Here is a 20,108-nt window from a genome sequence, read left to right on the forward strand (position 1 = left end):
GGGCTATTCAAGAGTTCGTACTGGGAAGTTGATTTATCTAGAAAAAAAAAAAATATCTGATGATTTATGGATGTCTTTCCCAATGTAAGTCTATGGGAAAAAGTGTTTCTGGGCCCAATAGCATCCCGTGATGGACACGGAAGTTGTGGTACCACCTTTTGACCACTACGAAAATTTGCTTCACAGCCCAGCGCTCATCCTGGGGGCTTGGTCCCAAGCAGGAAAAGTTAAATCTTTGGCTTTGTCTGTTTTGGGATACTGGAAAATGGCGGTGCAACATGGCAGACTCCGTGGAGGGCCCGCTCTCTATTTAGATATGTGGGGAAAACACAACGATTCTTGTTATCAGGTGATTATACACTAAAGAAAATATACTTATTGATATTATTTTCAATTTCTGCCAATAGACCTAGATCCCCCTAATTGTTACACACTGTTCCTTTAAGATACAACACCATAGTGTACAAGCTGCTGAATAAGTAATCAGCATAATCAATATCACCTGTGTGCTGATTAGAGTCAGATTAGGTAACAAATTTAGGAACATTTTTGTTATATTAGTTGAAATTCTCATTACATCCCGACAGCAATCAATAAATCAAATGCTCAATGACAAAAAAGAGAAACAAATCCGGTATCTGTGGCTGTTGCAGGACTGTAATAAAAACATCCAATCATTTCATTGGGCCTGGATGTACAGTAATGGTTGGACGGGTTACCTGGTTACCTGTCTGCCTGCCTGCGCACACTCTGCGCACACTCTGCGCATGCACTCACTGCTCGTCACTCGGTGACGGTCACCGGAGTCTTCCACCAGCTGCTAGCTTGACAGCCGTGAGTACTAACATATTAGCCGTAGTAGTCATGTTGTTCATTATGATATTTTTGTGTTCATAATTATAATAGGGTGGCAGTGACTTTGGAGGGAAGCAACGGACTGTCAGTGTTGCTGACTAGACGACTTTCTCCATAGATTTAGTGACCTTTGGAGCTAGTTAGCAGCTAATGCTAGCTACTTTCATTGGAAAACACTTGACTGGCTTTTTCGGTTGGATAAAAACCTAGCTAGTTTACTCTTGCTAGTTTCTAAAGATAGCAGTTTTTCTTTAAATGTGGTGAGCATGCATTCAAAGGAAACTCCAGCTGTTTTCAACAAGTAAAGTACATTACATTATAGGATCTGAGTGCAGTTGGTTTTAGTTTTCAAACTTCTGATAAAGTGTATACAAAACTGTTTAACCTCCTTCCTCTGACAAGGTTCTTAAAAATGTGCTTAATATTTACAATTCATTAATATGTGAGAGTCAGGTTTAAATAAAGAAATATAATCAGATATAATCTAATAGTAATCTACTCATGAAATCCAAAATTTGGCATAAAATGTCGATAAATGAGCAAAGTTATAATAGTTTTGAATTTTCATTTAGTTTTTCTTTATTTTATTTAAGTTTTTACTTTTTTATTTAATTATTTTTTTTTAGTTAGTTTTCAGAGTGTGTTTGCTGGTTTAAAAGTTTAGTTTTTATATATAAATTAGTTTTACAGTAGTTTTAGTTTGTTTTTGTTAGGGCCAGGTATATAGTCTCAGAAGAATGTTGCTAAATACATACAAAATAAAACAAATATTTTTAGTTTTACAGTAATTTTAGTTTGTTTTTGTTAGGACCAGGTAAATATTCTCATAATAATGTAGCTAGATACATACAAAATACATGTTTGGAAAACTGTCTAGGAATCTCTGTTTTATCTTCGTGCTACTTTAGTGAAGCATTTGCGGCACAGCTTTATCCCCTGGAAGGTGAAGTTCGTTCATTTTCTGTGGTTCACTGTCACAAGAGTTGAAGTCATGCTGTCTCCTTTTTTCTGTAGTGATAAATTATAGCTAAAAAAACTAAAACTGAAATTAATTTATTTTCATTTTGATTTGATTTTTTATTGGTTTTTACCCAGGCAATATAGTTTCAGTTTTTTCTAAAGGATATATTTTTTTATTTCTAATTTTTTCGTTTACTAAATATATTTTTCACTCCTAATTTTCTTTCATTTTTAGTTTACTATATAACCCTGGAATGAGTGAGTGTAAATTGTTTGTGTTCAGTATATACTTCTTTTCATTTGATGTCTTCCCCGACACTGTTAATCACATTGAAGTGTGTAGCCTAAATCTCACATCCCACCTTTGTTTGTTTTTAAATCACAGAATTAAGCAGTGAAATTAATGAATTCCATAGAGTTGACACCTTCAAAAGCTTTGACACAGCAACATATCAGGAACACGATCTTGATCTCAATCCCTGCTCAGATTTATCTGTCCATTAAATATGAAGCTGGAGCCAGGAAAAGATTAGCTCATAGTTTTGCATAAAGACTTGGCTTCTGGCCAAGAAAATAGTCCGTTAAACCTCCTGTTAAAAAAACACATGGTTTTCACTTGAGTTTTTGTATGGATCAAAAAGGCTGATTTGAAGTTTTAATTAGTATCATTTAGGGGATTTTGTTGCGTTCGGACGGAGCCAGGCTCCTTGTTTCCCAGTTTCCAGTCATTGTGCTAAGCTAAGCTAAGTGGCTGCTGGCGGTAGCTTCATATTTACAGTACAATGTGCGTATCAACCTTTTTAGCAAGAAAGCGAATAAATGTCAAACGAATCTGTTGCATTCACAAATTTTCTCATAGTACGATCGAAATTCACTTATAGTCCACACCTACAGTACAGATGAGTCATATACAGATAGTCTGTCTCTTTCCACAAAGGGAATTAAATACTAATTTGACCTGAAATTATAATGCTAGTGATGAAATCTTACAAACGTGCACTTCACCTCATGCATATGTGGCATTCAATCCGACTTGGGAGTATACGGGCAAACCTCACAGAAAAAAATAAGAGATTTAGGATAAAAAAACAGAAATGTTCATGAGGTGAAGGAGTGCACTATGACGACACAGAGAAAGGAAAAACTCCTCAGGGTAGCCAGTGGGTACAACCTGAGCTTGTAAATGTAAAAGGATTCAGGCAGTAAAAGACGGAATAACAGCTCATATCCAGCCAGTTTAGTATTCACACAATCCATTTCCCAGATAGCGGCGTACAATGAAATTTCCCATTTCTTTATCTGTCACTTCTGCTAATCCAGACACTGATCTCCCTGAAACAAAGCTGTGTTTTCTATATTTCTATATCTGAATGTCATAAACACTTCTCTTGTCTCCTCTATCATTTCAACTCATCAACTCCTCTATAATGGCTGCATGTATTCTTTATAATTTTCTGTTTCTCCTCTTTTCTCTATCTCTCCTCTATATGTTCTATTTCCAGGCATGAGCAGCTTATCTGTATGTGTCTGCAGGAGAAAGAACGAGAGACAGCATTGACAGAAGACAAAAACCAAACAAGAGCAGGAGGAAAGCCTGAGCACTTATGTATGTATGTAATGTCTTTATATTGTTCATATATATATATATATATATATATATATATATATATATATATATATATATATAAATAATTATATATATATATATATATATATTTATATATATATATATATAAATAAATAGGTGTATATTTAATATATATAAATTAGGGCTTTCGAAGTTAACGCGATAATAACGCGTTAATGCAAATTTGTTTTACCGCCATTCATTTATTTAATGCAATCGATATTTCTGAGGTTGAAGCAGGCTCAGTTTTAAAGCTAGAGTGAAAATACTGATATCATATGAAACTAGGAATCCATTGGTACCAACCATGTCATGCGGGCTTGTCGCGAAGGAGGCTAAATAACACTCCAAACTTCAGCTAAATTTTGGCGAGGAGAAACTGGCATGGCCATTTTCAAAGGGGTCCATTAACCTCTGATCTCAAGATAAGTGAATGAAATTGGGTTCTATGGGTACCCACAAGTCTCCCCTTTACAGACATGCCCACTTTATGATAATCACATGCAGTTTGGGGCAAAACATAGTCAAGTCAGCACACTGACACACTGACAGCTGTTGTTGCCTGTTGGGCTTGAGTTTGCCATGTTATGTATACATTTTTTTGCTAACTGCAGTATGTGAGGGTTTCTGGACAATATTTGTCATTGTTTGTGTTGTTAATTGATTTACAATAATACATATATACATACATTTGCATAAAGCAAGCATATTTGCCAATCAATCACTCCAATATTGATAAGAGTATTAAATACTTGACAAATCTCCCTTTAAGGTATATTTTGAACAGATAAAAAATGTGTGATTAATTTGCGATTAATCATGGACAATCATGCGATCAATCACATTTAAATATTTTAATTGATTGACAGCCCTAATATATACATGTATACATTTATATGTGTCATATATACTCATATATATGTACTCATATGCCTAATGTATGTAATGAAATGCATACAAAAATACATTTGAAGTGGGATTTAGATAAATATATCCAAGACACATGCGATGATGATGTCATGCATCTGCTGAATTAGGGTACTGGCACCTTTTTTGGTCGTGTCTTGAAGGTAACACATGAGTTGGGAAACTCTCGCGAGATGGTCAAGGTAAGGCATTGACCTCAAATAGTTAAGGTTAGGAAAGGTCGTCAGGGCGAAGGTTTTTGCAAGTTTTTGCCATATTTCGCAATTTGCAGGTTACCTTCTAGACACAACCACTTTTTTTGCAAAGCAATGTTCTCTTACACCCAAGAGCCACTGGTTTCAGCAGTTTTTTCTCACACTGTTAATTCATGTTTGATGGTGTACTTTTAACTGCAGCCTCTGTGTTTTATTCAACACAAAAAAAAATTGGGAATCTCCATCAGTTATAAATAAACCAAAGGGCCTCATCACTTGTTACTATAGAAAATGGGCACTGTCCAAAGCCTAGCTTAATACGAAGGCTCCATTGTTGTAATGAGGGACAAAACCATTGTTCCCAAAATTCATTGTGTACACATACATTTCCCAACCTTTGTTTTTCTAATGGACTGTGGAGAAATAGAGTTATATGATACAAATGTCGGCAGACAGGAAAGGAAAGAAAAAAATAAATGAAATACACGACGACTGTGGAATTTCTGGCCACAATCACAAAGCACAGGATATTTTCCATGATAAAGATCAAAGATGCAGTAGCCTATGAACTTTTTCTGATACATATCCTTTCTTTAAAGAAAAAAAACATGCTGGTGTGAAAGGTTGATGGGTGTTACGGACTGTAAATTTGTTTGGGACTTGGCGTCTAAAGGCCTTAGGTCAGCTGTCTTAATAACAGATTCGTGTTGAAGCACCTCAGTGATGTATTTAGTGTTCTGTTCATACAGAGAGGCAATCGGACAGTGTTGTAATTGAAACATTTTATCTTGTGCCTGTCCTGATCAGGGCAGATGGCTCACTGATAACTTGTACACTTTAGGATTTTTTATTGACCCTGATGGACAGAAACATTGAATCATTAAACTGATGCACCTGTAAAGAGTCTAGAGCTACACTGGTGTTTCTGGGAGGCTCATCTATGGAATCCCACAAAGCACTGCCACCTTGCCATACCAGACAATAGTATCTACAAAGCTTGCACTAACCTTATGCAGAATATGACCAGGCTCTATCATTAACGTAGTGAATCATTGACTATTGTTCTTATGCCGAATTCACACCAGGCAGCGGCGAAGTGCAGCTTGCTGCAATAATTACATTTTTCTGGGTCCGGGAGGCGTGTTCATGTTTTTCAGGCAGGAAAAAATTCTTTGTAACATAGGTCAACATGTCACAGGATCTATTTACTGATTGGCTGTGTGTCCTCTCTGGCCGCACTTTGCCGCAGAATCAAGCGATTCAACAAGGGAACTGTATATACAAAATACATATATGGAAATAAGATTGATTGGATTATATTCACCAGAAGTATAAAACATCACATGTCCCTTATAAATTAAATAGAAAATACTACTAATTTGTGACGGAAATGTCTTCATTCTTTGATGTTTGGGTTGCTGAAAAAAAAATAATGCCTGACAATGATATATTTGACTTTAGGAAATCTCTGACTACATACTGTACATGCTGAAAATCTAAAATTTTTACTGTATAAATTTAGATACAAAAATTGCAATAAATTATAGGATCGAATCGCAATACTTGTATAATTGCAGTACTTCAAAATTGCAATACATATCGAATCGGCACCCAAGTATCATGACAGTATCGAATCTGGAGATAGGTGTATCGTCCCAGCCCTATAAAGCAAGGAATCTCAGTCTGTCTGTATTTCTGTATGTCCTTCGTATATCTCGAGAACCATTCACCCGATCAACTTCTGATTGCTTATTTTGGCATATTGTTTATTGTTTTTAGTTTTATTCATTAGCAAAAGTTTCTCTGTAAGTGTAGTGTGGATAGCGGTTTGTGCACCCATTTGCACCCACTAGACTGCATGATCCAAAGTCTTGCAAAACATTCATAAAGGAAGGATTTTCGAGCTGGAGGAAGGCACTTTAGATAGTTTAGCAATAACAAAATATTGAATCAGTGCTTCAGTAAGCGCGATGAGTGCAAGGAGTGGTAGCTTTGTAATGATCTCTCCCAAAGCAAGCAGAAGTGCCTGAACTTCTCTATTAGCTTTATTGTCCGCTGCTCTACATATCAAAGATTAGCTATTCAGAGACACTATGATGATGAATCTAATTGATCTCAGTTCAGGCTGCATGCTGAAGACAAACCCAGAATTACTCAAAGTTAATTGAAACTGTGGCCTATGACGTGCAGATGCCAATCAGGTAATAGGGACGTCTTTTTTCCTGTTATATGGCTGAAACTGCAGGGAGCAAGTTTCTGTTTGTTTTGTGAATGCAAACTGCCACATAGAAGGAGCTCTTTTTGGAGACATCAAACACCACTTATGTCAACGTTGGTAAGCCTATTTATTTTTATCTGCTTCTGTGGTATTTATACAGCTTCATTAAGTGTGAAATGATAGTTTGTTATGTTGTTTTTCTTAGTGTGCTTGTGGATTGCTTTAATTAGCATTGGTTAGTTGATGGGGTGCTTGTTGTCCCACAAGATGTATGTGATGTGGATTGGCTTAATTTGGATAAAATTGTCACCAAGTTGTCTGTGCTTGGTTGTTGTCATAACGGTAAATGCAATTATCATTTTACGCATTAGTTTGGTGTTTGTGGTTGTTTAGCAGATTTGTTGATCACAAAGACATGGGGCCTTCAAAGTGCTTTATGTCATGGAAGTGACTTAAAAGTAGCACACTTATTGTTAGAGATACAGCTATTAATGCAGATAAATAGTTCTTCGACAAACTTGGACGTTTATTTTTTACAATGACAGGTTACAATTTCAGAACAATCTTAATTAACAAAGATTTTCACGTGGGAAAAAAATGTATGCACAGTAGACATGTTGGCTTGTCATAGCAGGAAATGCACAGGTGTAACTAACATTATTATGAATTTAACCCACTAATAACAGGGAAAATGTCTTTGTTGTTTAAAGTGTTCCAGTAAACCATGACAGTGAGCCATCATGCACAATAACTAAATGGAAAAGGCTCATCTGTAACCTAGGCACGTTTTCTGAATCTGTATAGCACTTTTGTACAGTACTTTACTTGAAAAAGACGAGATTAAAAAAGATGCATGAGGCTCATTGGGTGTCTCAGGAAACTCTGCCTGCAGGGTTTGTAAAGAGTGCAGTGCTGTTGGTCCTTGGTTGGGATTTCAGTAGTTTTTTTGTTGATATTCCACTACAATTGATTTCTCTTGGTGGCTCATGAACATGAAGATGGAAACTGTCAACCTCCTGTGCATAGCGTCTTTTCACTGTGGAATTGTTAAAACCTTAATTGTTTTCACAGGTGAATAATTATACTGTTGAAGAGGCTTAAGGGACCACAATCAAATGAAACATTACAAGAAGTCGCAGTGATTTAGTTATTTCTAGTAGAAACAGCAACCAGATTAATTGTTGATTTGTTGTATTTCCTTCATTTACAGGTAAAATTGAAGAGGCTTCAGAGTGCGCACAATATTAAACACAAAATGAAAAAAATCCATGAAAACGCCACCAACCTCAGCAGCCCTGTCTCCTAAAAATTACGTTCCCATAGCCCGCGGAAGTCTGCGAAGGGAGGAGGTTAGGTCAGAGTGCTGGATGGGTCAAACAAACGCAGGACTTTTACCAAGGAGGCCATAGTTTGTGCACTCTCTGTGCAACAAACAGAAGCACAGGGCTAATTGCAGAATGACATCATCGGACCTTCCTGTCTTGTTGCCATGAATACCTTTGCCGGTTGGGTTGGTTGGTAAGGTTTTGGCATGTGGAGTGACATTAGTCAGGTTTAGGGTAAGAATATCAGGGTAAGCCAACCAGAGGCAGAGTAGGGCGGGTCATGCCTTCGCCATGGTAGGAAAAAAAATCAAACCAGGAAGGTCCGGTGACGTCATTTTGCATAATAATTAGTCATGTGCTTCTGTTTGGAATAACGGCTGCCGGAACATTTTTCGGACTATTGGAATTTCGGAACAATGGCCTGGCACCACTTAAATAATGTAACAAACGCAGTCATTTTAAGCAAAACCATGATGTTTTTTACTAAACCCTAACCCTAACCAAGTGGTGTTTTGTTTTGTTTTGTTTTGTTTGTTTTTTGTTTTGTATTACTTCGTTAACCACATGTTAATAAATAAACAGTGACTGTAATCCGGGAGAAAATTTGTTGCCCTCGAAATATAATTGAGAATGCAGTTTAGTTGTATGGGAATGTAATTTTGTTGTAGACAGGATTGACCTCAGACCATAAATATGAAGGTCACATAAACTCTTACTGTGCGTGTTTCTCCTCACGGCAAACTGACATTCTCAAAGCTCTTCAAAGTTCTCCATTTTCTCCACCCATCCGCGTCATATAGTTATAAAATGTTAAATGTGCACGGACAGGTAAAAACCTGCCGCACAGAACCCCTCCCAAGTGTCTGATAGCGTGATGTAATTTTGTCCGTGCGGACACTTGCGACCCTCGCAGATGCGTCAAGCATAAATCACGCTTTACAGCCGAAAGACTAGAAGAGAATGGCAGGGTGTAGCCTACAAAATTACATTGAAATAAAAGGTTTAAAGAAGATTCAAGGGTAACTTTTTTGTATTTGGCAACTGTTTAGATGTGCACTTTAGATTTTTGGTTGATTTTATTTTGTTGTTCTATTTATATTTTTTACAGAATCTGAATCTTGTTTTTTACAAACTAAAGAACTGGGAGATAATTTGTTTTATTTTTTACTGAATATTTGAAAGCAAACTGTTACGTTTATGCTGACATATACAACTGTACTACTTATTTTGTTGCAATGTATGTTCTTGAAATTAATGATAAAATATTTTTCAGTATTTTGTCATATCATCAAGAATATTGTTGTTGCAAGAATACCCTGAAATATCATTGATATTATTTTAGGGCCATATCACCCACCTCTACTTTACATTGCCATTTGTTGTCATGAAGGTCAACAGAGGATTGTAAAGCCTGCAGGAACATCAGCAGTCACCATGAACAGCAGCTACCACCAGAGGTGAGGAGGCAGGAAGGAGTCAAGGACCACAAAGGGCACAGATCTATGCCCAGCCATGCATGATCTGGAATGAAAAGAGGTAGTAAAAGCATTATTACAGCGGACACACTCTCACTTCCATGTACTGTCACATCTGGCATGGATTGGGACCAGTGGGAGGACAGGATGGACTTGTTTTGGTTAAGAATTTAGAAAGCAGTTTATGTACGAGCATGAGGAAACCAAACTGTTGCAGTAATCATACATTTTTTTGGTTTCCACACCTTGTATGGCAAATATAGTTTGGGTTTTAGTAATATTATGGATGTAAAATTGCAGTTTTAGTACTTCTTCTTTGATGTGCGCATAAAGCAAAAGAGCAGGAATGATAGTGGTTGTCTGTATTCGTCATTCAAAAAGGGAAACCAGAAGACCAAGGACTGCGGATATACAAGCCGTTGTTATGATACGTTCATGAAACAAAGCGGCGTCTGCCGACCATTTTCACACCACTCTCACTCACCACGTAGCTTCATTCCAGATGGCCATGTCACTGTGAAAATATCAGTGTATTGGAATGATCAGATCAGATGAGATGAAGATGAAAACTGAGAAGAGTCTTCTGTTTTTTTCCTCTTGACTTTACTCGTTGGCATGCTTTCCTCACTTCCGTTTCTCTTCTCGTGCACTGAATTGTTCGAAAAACCTCCAACACGAGCAGACTAGAGCCAACGGTGCGGGACACACCGAAAAAACTAGGCCGACGGATGCTCACCGACAGCCCCAAACAGTGTGTCAGGGCCTTTAAATCCCCTATAGTTCCACGTAATCATGACACAAAGGCAACAATTACAGGCTGTCAGACAATAGGTGTGTCCATGTAATCCAATAACATACAGCAAAGAAAGTGTAGTTCTTTGCTTAGTTTCACAGCAGTTTGCCTAACACTTAAAGCTGCAGGACAGAGCACATTTCAGATATAGACCTACTGTTATACTAAGAGGTAAAATGAGAGATTAAAGTTGAAATGACTCAGATCCACCGCGATCCTTAACAATGCCTCGGAACAAGCACAATCCTTAACGGAAGGAATGAAAGGCTGCATTTTTCAGATAATCTTATTATTATGGAATTCAAATCTTCTCAAGAGACATTTCATATCTGCAAATATTTAAAAAAAAATTCCGCACACATACTCGAAGTATATCACTTTGTTTGTGTAGCTACTCTGGCAGGCTTAGGCTGAGAGATATATTCAGAAATTAAGCTATGTAGGCTAGAGGCAATCATTTAAATCCCACACACACTGATATTATCACCAACCGACAGTGTTTGCTAGGCATAATGTTTTTGCAACTCTCGTGGGCTATTAAAAGTCTGTATTCTTCAAAGTCTGCTTTAGGCAAGGTCCAAATTCGAGCCATAAATATTTCAAATGTTTGAAATAAATGAGGGGCACTCCAGTGGAGTAGTATCTAGTGCCATAACATTGAGTCATTCGCCCACTGCAAGGCTTGGATTTTGAATTATCAGTGCTCAAGTGAGAGTTGTGTTGTGTGTTCCCTGCATATTTATGCAACTGGTGTCCCTGTTGTTGATCGCAAACTTTGAAATTGACATGGAAAAGTTCGAAGCTGCAGAGTTAAGAGGTGGCACACAACTTCTTTTGTACCAGGGCTTTGCTGTCGTGAAGTAAACCGCTCCAGAGTTACATTTATACATTATTCTGTATTAGAGCAGACAGGGTTTTGTATTATTTTTTACAGATAGAGCCGATTCTAAATAAAGATTTACACATCTAATTTTTGGGTTCATTCATATGTTGAAAGGAACTGTGGCTTTATCAGGAACGTCCAGGATGTTCACACGATTAATGTGCACATGTTGGAACAAGATAATAAATAATACTCATACCCTCGCACAATCGAGCTGCGTGGCTTTCTGAATGAACACACAGCTTAGGTCATCTGTAGAATACCTTGAATTATCACTGTCAGCTCAGAGGATAATAGTGCATGATCCCCCGTCAAACTGAAACAACTAATGCCAAATACAAAAACTATTGCACTCAAAATGTAATATTTCATCAGACAGCTTTGCTACATATTTGTGAAGGCTCTCCCGGGGATAAAACATCTATCAGGAACAGAAGCATATTGGCATACATCCGCTTAGCCACATGTTTTGTGTAACTAATTGGATAACCACACCAAGTAAAGCACGAAATTGCCTTCTTTTTTTTTTTTTTTTATCCCTCCTGCAGCAGTGGATGCAACCCTCTCTGCAGGGCGTTGGTGGGGCACAGAGGCACACACATTTATGAGTCATACATTTAATATGCTCTCCCTTCCTACTCATATCATAAACACTCTGAGAGATGGAAATGAAACATCCCCTTTTTTCCTCTTTAACCACGTCGGAGACTTCGTCAGAGAGCCGAAAGAGATTCTCTCCCCTGCGTCCTTCGAGTGTTTCTCATCCTTACTCTCCGGTGCCCCCTGACTCCTCGTCTCTTACCCGATCTGACACTCAAAAATGCTGCTTTGACTCCCCTTGTGCTAGTTTACAAAAAGTGTTAGTGTGTATGCTTGTGTGTTTGGCTGAGAAGATAAGATATTAGCATGAGTCAGATAATGATTCAGGACGCCAGGTGGCAAATGCCTCAAATCATGCTCTCTCTCTCTCTCTCTCTCTCTCTCTCTCTCTCTCTCTCTCTCTCTCTCTCTCTGGTTTCCTCTCACTTGTTCAGTGCCTTTTCTACTCCTCGCACTGTCTCTGCTGCTCTTTCGCTCACCGACGTCTCCACACCGCTCCCACTCACAGTTTGAGCCCGTCTCTTATGTCTCCCCATAACTCCCTCTTTCTTTTCTCCTCGCGACGTCGCCTCGTGTTCCCCGTCTGCCTGCAACTGTGGCAAACTTAATAACCCACCGGTTCAGGGGTGGGCGTGGAGAGGTTAACAGGGGAGATAAAGAGGGTAAAGACAGATCGAGTGAAGAGGGAAGGTGGCGGGGGTGTAGTAGGGGGAGCGACAGCCAGATGTGGAGAGATAAACGGGAGCGTGTCGGATTGAGGTGGAAATTGAGCACGAATCTCAAGGAGTGTATAGGGAAAAAAGCGTCAGCTCACGTTGTGCTCGTGATGCTGGGTAATTTAGAAAGAGTGGGACATAGGAATGTGTAGTGAGAGGCAGAGAGGGTTATAGAGAGCTGTGTAGAGGTGGATGGAGGCAGGGATAGAGAGATAGAAGGAGGGGTGGTGATCCTGGGGGCCTGATGACTCATAGCTGTGCTGCGGTTTGTGCGTCACTGGCGCTGGCTGGAGGAGGAGATAGTGGAGAGGTCTACGCATTTAATTACAGCCTTCCAATTTAGACACACTGTACACACGCACACCTACACACACACTCGCACAAAATAATATCACAAATAATCGTCTTACAAGTACACTAATTTGTAACACACAAGTATGTAGACAAGCACGGACGTAGGTGCACGCTGTGAGCACTCAAAGATGTTCGCAGCGTCTTCAGCATACTTGCAAACTGAATGTAAATTATTCTTTTTTCTACATTCCTTTTTTTTCCCTCACGGCTAAAAACGATTGTGGTCACGAGCGTGAGCATGCACGTTCTCTGCGTGCAGCCATCCCATCCCAGACAGACCTTGAGGCACGAAACTTATCAAGCCCCCCCAAAAAATTCCAAAATACCAAATCGTACCCTTTGAGCAGTTGCACCACACGGCTTGTGACTGGAATATGAAACAGAGACAGACATACAGAGGGACGTGCAGGACTTGCTTTGATGACGCAGTAAAGCAAACTCCTCTCTCAGATAATACTGCATGCTTGATAGTTCTCACAATACAATTTGCGCTGCGTGATGTTGGAGTCATCCTGCTGGTTAAAGGTCATCCTTGTAAGAGCAGGATTTCTGCATCACCTGTAATGTATTTTGTTGATTATTTATGGCTGCATGGTTTTGAAGAAGACATGCAAGGCTTGTGACGTTTAAAACACCTCATCTGAGTGATTAGACTGTGGAAATTGTTCCAAAAATATCCTCATAATATCATATCATTTACATTCAACCGTTTCTCAGCTGCTTTAGAAATTACTTCTCCTTCAGTCAAGTCGAGTTCATTTAAAAAGCACTTTTAACACCTGCACTTTCCCCAAGGGCTTGACGATAAACAAAGGACACATGCAGATAGAAATTAGAGTGAGAAATAGATAGATAAGAACATCATGAATAGCAGGAAATGGTGGCACAGCCTGCTCCGAAACAGGCACAAAAGAAAGCGTGACGGCTATATTATATGGTGTGTTGACTGCGTATATTTTTGGCAATGTACATTTCCTGTGAGGCTTTACAGGTATCTGTATTATCTAAAGCAGATTAGCTAAGTTTCAAATGTGATATGCATTTATTTATAATATATATATATTTTTTTTACAGCAATGTAAGATAATTAAATGCAGTATAAAATAAAATGTTTATACAATTTATGTGTGGTTAGTTGGGAGTCTTGCATGATCAGCATAATCCCATTTACTAGATCTCCCGCTGATAACTAAGTTTTTTTCAGTATAAGTGATTATTTTGTTGGCTTTTCTCCCTTACCCTGTTACAAATATCCCCCTTCACATGAAAGAATACTTTTTTGTTTGTTTTTTGTTTCAATATCATTTCAGGTTTCTATTTACCTGCAGTACAGTGTAATTTGTGTCTAATAATATAAGATACACTACTATATATTGTGTTTTATCATAGGAAACTGCAGGGCGATTGGATTTCAAGGGCTCCTTCGCCTTTGAAACGACACAAAAAAATAACATAAAAATAAAAGAGCTCCAGACTACAGAACATCCTAAGGACACACTGTATATGTCAAATAAATGAAATACTTTAAGTGAATTTATACACATGCTAGATTTCAGAACATGTTGGTCTCACTCATTCTCATTTAATTTGAAATGTTTCACTCCACAAGCCCTTTCCCCACCTTTCTTTTAATTTCTCTTTCTTTGACTTCCCTTTCTCATCCAAACACATTACCCTCCTTGTGTGCCAATTATCCCCCTAAGAGGCTGCAAGCCTCACTCTTAAACAATAGGAGCAATCAGTTGCCCTCTCTCCCTCTCCCCCTTCTGTGTGCCCCTTTACTCCACTCGCTTTTTCAGCAGAGAGTGCAAAGGGAGGATAATTTTTCCAAACAACAGTGTTGGGAGGAAAGTGGCAGGGGGAGGAGAAAGGAGAATCAGAAAGAGATAAAGAAAGCGAGAGGGCCGGGGTCACGTTGGTTCAAAGAGTCTAGAGGCACGTCTGACAATACAACACTGCATGCAGATGTTTGCTGTCTTAAGCCAAGGCAGGCAAATAAACAGCTGCTCTATAACCCTTGATACAGATCCTCTAAACCCTAAAATATACAAAACACAGCCACACTGTGACATGAAATGATGCTGCAACAAAAAAGCTGATTTTACAGAATACATTTACACACTTAAATATGCAGATGTATTTCTACAGCAAAACCACATTTCATTAATGTTTGATATCAAATGCTTAAATTTGTCTCTTTTTGTTGTTACTCAAATAAGATGTTAAAATTATTTGTTTATCATAGTGTAATTTCATTAACCTTCAAAATAAAGGAATCTCATTTTTGATTAAACGTTAATAAAACAAGACTTCATTCATTTTTGTAGATAAATAAAATAAGGAAGTATTACGAATTGTAATATAAATCATTGTGCCATTTTTTTATGTTTATTTTTTAATCAATTCAGGGGTGTTTTTTTTCCAGGTCTTTCAATTTAACGCCTATTTCCCCTTTCATTCATGCCTGCTATCATGAGTCATCAGCGGGCTTTGTCCCTGGGGAGGGAAATCCCAGCTGTCACTAAATAACTTTTCAGATCACACCAATAAAGCTAATGTCCACGGACACTAAAGGCCGCGGAGTCCATTTAACAGCTGCTTAACGCATGAGCACACAAGTGACACACACACCCACGCACACACGTACGTGTGTGCACAAACACACACACGGATTGTTGTGGATTACTCTAACCAGGCTAATGATCTCCTCAATGGGACAACTGGGACTCTTCTGAGACCATCTTCAGCCTGAGGCCCCACAGGGACCTGGAGAGGGGCTCAGGGGTAATTACAATGTAAATGCTGTGCTTGTGTGTGTGTGTGTGTGTGTGTGTGTGTGTGTGTGTGTGTGTGTGTGTGCCTGCATGTGCAAGATTAGGTTAATCTACAATCAAGCAAGTTTTGATTATGATGGATGTAAAAATCACTGAATATACAATTATTAGCAATTTATAAAAAAAAAACATGAATAATTAGATGCATGTAAACAGATATAACCCTGTTTGAGTTTAGACACTTTTCTGTCCATTTCTTTCTGTCATAAAGCTTTCTTAAACTTGTATATTAAGATATTGAAATTAGTAACTATATATAAAATAGCAATGCAATATATTGTATTTTAGGCTCATTTTCAATGATCTTGTCAACAAAAAAACTAGGGCTGTCAATCGATTAAAATAGTTAATCACGATTAATCGCAAATGAATCGCACATTTTTTATCTGTTCAAAATGTACCTTAAAGGGAGATTTGTCAAGTATTTAATACTCGTATCAACATGGGAGTGGACAAATATGCTTGCTTTATGCAAATGTATGTATATATTTATTATTGAAAATCAACTAACAACACAAAACAATGACAAATATTGTCCAGAAACCCTCACAGGTTCTGCATTTAGCATAAAAAATATTTAGGTGAAAATAACACATTTATACTTAATACAGAAACTGCATGTTTTTTGCCCCAAACTGCATGTGATTATCATAAAGTGGGCATGTCTGTAAAGGGGAGACTCGTGGGTACCCATAGAACCCATTTTAATTCACATATCTTGAGGTCAGAGGTCAAGGGACCCCTTTGAAAATGGCCATGACAGTTTTTCCCTCGCCAAAATTTCAAACAAGTTTGAAGCGTTATTTCACCTCCTTCTCGACAAGCTAGTATGACATGGTTGCTACCAATGAATTCCTTATATTTTCTAGTTTCATATGATACCATTATTCACTCTAGCTTTAAAACTGAGTCCACTACAACCTCTGAAAGATTGATTGTGATAATGCGTAAAAGAAATTAGGGGCGTTAAAAGAAATTTGCACTAATGCGTTATTATCGAGTTAACTTTGACAGCCCTAAAAAAAAACTGAAAGTCAAATCACTTATAAAACGAACATAAAAGTACAACAAAGGAATTCAATTTTGTGCAGCCTTTCACATCCAAACAGTTTGAATGAATAATCAACACGTTAAAACAAAATACTTCAAATTAATTTATGTGTGGTGCTTTTTTTAGATTCCAACAAAATTTAGCGAAGCTCACTTACATGTTAGGTTGTGCACGCCTTTGCTTTCTGTGCCTCTTAAAGGTTTACTATTGACATTAAGGTTCAGCTCCCTCTCTGTTCAGTAAACATTCAGATTTGTCATCAACGAAACAACATTTCCAACAGCACCTGCTCACATTTGAAATGATGTTTAAACATTCAAAATCAGCAGTGCTGATGTAGATGACAGGAAAAGCAGAGGACAAGAAATGGAGGAGGGACTAATTGAGTGGGAGAGAGGGATGGGGGTAAATGGATGTATGATTGATGTGAGCTGGACGCTGGGAGAGAGAGGGAAGGGGGAGAGGGGAGTAGAAAATGAAGGTGGCATGCACAAATTGATCCTCACCTTCTTTTTTTTGTCATTCTGCCTTTGTTTCGGCTCATGGCCCCTCATCATCATCATCATCATTATTATTTCCCCTCTCTCTCCCTCTCTCTTTCTTCCTCGCTCTGTCACCAGTCCCTCTTCCCGCCCCTCTCCGTGACGCTCGCCATGCCAATCAGATCGTAACATGACATTATGGCTCATTATACCTGGGCCGGATGAACAGTCTGCTGCTGGTGGCCAGCCTTCTCAGGTACAATGTAGAGCACAAAACGGGGAGACGTGTATGAAATGTGCCTCAAAATGTAAATGTTCCGTTTCTTTGTCTCTTTATTTGCTGCATGTCATTTCCGTGGCGCCCAGACGGAATTGTGCGAGGCAGTGCATTATGTAATCTGGGGATACGGGCTTGTAACGCCTAAAGAAAGCACTGATGGAAAGAGATAGCGAGAGGGTGTAAAGAGAAAAATAGACGCAAGGAAAGGGAGTGAGAAAATGAGAATCATAGGAGGGGGAAAAGGTAGAAAGAGCCATGAACGCTCAAGCAGCAGAAAAAACATTGTGGTCATCTGCAGTGCGATGAGTCACCTGTAGGCAACACACACACACACACACACACACACACACACACATACGCACAAACTCAAAAGAGACAGGCTTTGCAATCACAGCCCACAGCTGTGTAGTTACAATGCCATATTGTCTCATAAACTGCATTCACTGAATGCGTCGCATTGTCAAATCTGAAACACAATCTTCTGCTGAAAGTACAAGTGAAAATAAAATGTGATGGAATTTAAAGATCAAAAGGAAATCACAAAATGATTCGACCTTTTTAAAGCCTTCCTGGCAAATTTGAGATATCAGCGTGATGATTAACATAAATTGTCGAACAAAATGTTAATGAAAGTGGGAACTTAGTTTTTAGATGGTTTACTGCCGGCGTGATGTTGCTGCTCTTGCAATTAGTTAAAATAAAATCTGTGGATTAAATCAACCATCTGTATCCTGTGTACATATTTCCTTCTGCTACCCTTCTGCTCCTCATCGTTTAAGTCGGGCTTGAAAAGGCTGCGTCAAATGTGCTGTGATCCACGTGACTAAGATATTCAACATTATACACACCAGATACAGTATATACTGGAGAAAATTAGTAGGGCTGCAACTCATAATTATTTTCATAATCGATTAATCTGCAGATTTTTTCGTTTAATCGTTCAAATGTCCAAAACCTCCAAATATTCAGTTTATTATAATGTAAGACCAAAAAAAACTGAAACCATCAAATATTTGGAATTTTTGATTATTAAAATAGTTGCCGACTAATTTTATTTCAATCAACTAATCGTTGCAGCTCTAAAATATATCAACAAAAGCACTTCACTTCATATTTGATGTAAATAGGGCTGTCCCAAATATAATTTTTTGGGCTTCGAAGCTTCGGTGATAAATATTTGAAGGTATTCGGAGCTTCGTGGTGCAGCAGGGCGCAACAGGCCGACATGTTCTTCTGTTCGTCTTTTTCCATTTCCGCCATTTCAGCGCCGCACTACTGTGTACACACGCACCTCTGCACACAAACAAACAACAGTAATAATTAATGTTGAATATGAATAATGAATAAAGTTCTGGGATTATTATTATTATTATATACTTATATATAAGAACTAAAAACATTTTTAAAAAACAAAGCATTCGAATAGTGATTTTGAGGTTGAATACGATGGTCGAAGCTTCGAAGCATTCGGGTCAGCACTAAATGTAAATCACATTAGCATCACAATGTCATAAAGCAATAAAACAGCCTTTTGATGTTTGCAAATACAAAAAAAAAAATAAAAACAAAATTCAAATTCAAATGGTCTGCAGGATGAAAATGGTATGAAATTGCTATGAAAATATGTGTTATTAACCGTATCATTACACAAAACTAACTTCGCTAATCTGATATAAATTATTTTGCATGTTTTCGTAAACACAAAATATTTGTTTTTGTATATCGGCAAGCTTTAGTTTTGTAAAGCCAATGAGAACCCAAAGAGGACTTCCAACTAACTCGTTTTAATTGTATCGCTTCTTAAGGAATTTAATATTGAATATGTTGATATCTTAATCACAAATGTCTGCTTCAGCCTCTGGCATTTCATTTTTTCAGTGGCAAAGGACTTTCTAGCAAAACTGTATGTTAAACTGACTCATTATTCATTGGCTGTCAGATAGCGCAAGGTTACTGTAAAAGAAAAACAAAGCATTTATGCTGCAGCCTGACAGGAAATCAGGTGAGCTTTCAACAGCAACGTTAGCTAATTTCCAAAATTTCAGTCTGTCGTTGAGTGGTATCATTATGTTGGTTTTGAATTTGAAATATCTGACTATTGATAAGTGTTTCTGATGGCCATGTGGTTCATGTAGAGACCAACGTACAGTTTCTTTTTCCTTCTTGAGGCAAAAAGATGGGAAAGATCTTGTCATCATTCATTCTAATTCTTTCTGCGTTTAACTCACACTCTCTAGTCCCTCCCACATCCCTCCCCACCCCAGCCAGCTTCATCTCTTTTCAAGCCTCATCAACAACATACAGCACTCCCACCCCCCCCCCACCCCTCCCACCCCCCCACCCCCCCCCCGCTTCACCTCACCACCTCACTCCCCTCCCCAATTTCCTCCATCCACTTTCATGTCCCTGAACAAGAATAAGATTAATTCAGTCCATTTGTATTAGTAGTAGCTAGTTGTGCTGCTTTAGGTTTTCTAACAGCAGTAAAAAATAAATAAAATAAAATCTGTGTTGAGTGGGAGCTGCTCCTCGTC

At 38.2% G+C, this 20,108-nt stretch overlaps 1 long non-coding RNA gene across 1 annotated transcript; it reads left to right on the forward strand.

Annotated features, from left to right (window-relative positions):
• Positions 1–638: 638 nt before the first annotated feature.
• LOC119475810 lies at positions 639–9,933 on the forward strand. Its single transcript, XR_005203890.1, has 3 exons — positions 639–834; positions 3,318–3,421; positions 9,497–9,933. It is a non-coding gene; the product is annotated as an uncharacterized LOC119475810 (long non-coding RNA).
• Positions 9,934–20,108: the final 10,175 nt, after the last annotated feature.

The sequence above is a fragment of the Sebastes umbrosus genome, chromosome 17 (genome assembly GCF_015220745.1).
Source record: "Sebastes umbrosus isolate fSebUmb1 chromosome 17, fSebUmb1.pri, whole genome shotgun sequence".
Classification (NCBI taxonomy): Eukaryota; Metazoa; Chordata; class Actinopteri; order Perciformes; family Sebastidae; genus Sebastes; species Sebastes umbrosus.